The sequence below is a fragment of the Octopus bimaculoides genome, chromosome 19, assembly GCF_001194135.2.
Source record: "Octopus bimaculoides isolate UCB-OBI-ISO-001 chromosome 19, ASM119413v2, whole genome shotgun sequence".
NCBI classification, from domain to species: Eukaryota; Metazoa; Mollusca; class Cephalopoda; order Octopoda; family Octopodidae; genus Octopus; species Octopus bimaculoides.
In genome coordinates, this window is record NC_068999.1 from 36,985,561 (window position 1) to 36,986,945 (window position 1,385).

At 42.9% G+C, this 1,385-nt stretch overlaps 1 protein-coding gene across 4 annotated transcripts in view; it reads right to left on the reverse strand.

Annotated features, from left to right (window-relative positions):
• The window catches only part of LOC106871771 (uncharacterized), an 18,025-nt gene that overhangs the window by 5,285 nt on the left and 11,355 nt on the right, over positions 1-1,385 (reverse strand). The gene's annotated exons all lie outside the window — the stretch shown is intronic.

A 1,385-nucleotide genomic window follows, 5' to 3' on the forward strand; every position in this document is an offset into this window, starting at 1 on the left:
ATATATACCAATATATATATAAACACTCCGTATAGATACATATATATACATACATACATACATATATATATATATATATATATACATAAACATATATATATATATAAACACTGTCTCTCTTTCTCTTCCCCTCCTCTACCTCCCTCTGTCTCGCCAACACTCCACACCTCCCTCTCTTTCCTCATATCACCCTCTCTCTTGCCTTCATATCTCCCTCTCTCTTGCCTTCATATCTCCCTCTCTTTCCCTATTCCCCCCTCTGTGTTTCTTCTTTTCTACCTCCCTCTATCTCTCACTTCCTCTCTTTCCTCTACTCCCCCTCTGGGCTTAAAAAACGAAGATGGCACCAAAGTGGGAGAAGAAAGAATTGAATCTTCTGTTGTGAGCATAGATGATTGCTAGCAGTAATCCGGTAAACAACATCATCATTGAATGACCAGTTCAAAAGTGTCTTAACCACCCCATTGGAAACCAGACAAGTCAATGAACCAGTGGACTTCTTTGCCGCCTCACTAGCAAGGCAATCATGATGGAATACATCGACATTAGCGAAGATGATATACTACTAGCCATAGATGAGGTGGACGCAAACTAAACTGCTGGTCCTAATGGTTTCCCAACAACCCTCCCCAAATCATGTGAGCATGCCCTGGCAAAACCCCTCCAGAGCTTTCTTGCAAATGGCAGACTGCCAAGCAAGCTGAAGGAGGGAATAATAATGCCCAATCCATAAAGGGGGAAGCAGAGCAGATACCAAAGACACATCAGCAAAGTCATGGAACAGATAGTCAGAGGGAAACTAATCACATTCCTTGAAGGAAATAACTTGCAGAGTGATACCCAGCATGGCTTTTGACCAGGTAGGAGCTGCCTGACCCAAATCTTACAACATTATGACTGGGTGTTGAGACAATTACTTAACCACTCAAGTGTGGATGTAGTATACCTTGATTTTGCAAAAGCTTTTGACAAAGTGGATCATGTATGATATGCCACAAACTGCGTGATCTCAGCATAGCTGGAAAACTTGGAGAGTGGTTACATGACTTTCTGAAAGATAGAAGACAGGCAGTAGTGGCCAATGGAGCCACCTCAATGAAAACACAAATAGTGAGTGGCATTCCACAGGGCACTATCTTGGGACCACTGTTTTTCATAGTGGCCCTCTCAGATATGCTCTCAACTGCCCAGATAGCCACCCTTGCTAGCTATGCAGAGGATACGAAAGTCTCGCAGAAAATACAGAACCCCAGCGATGTTGCACATCTGCAGCAGGAGTTGGACTCAATTTACAGATAGGCTGAGGATAATAATATGCAACTTAATGATCTTTTCAGGGTTAGGGTTTTAGGGTTATGGTTAGGAGGTTAGGGTTAGGGTTAGGG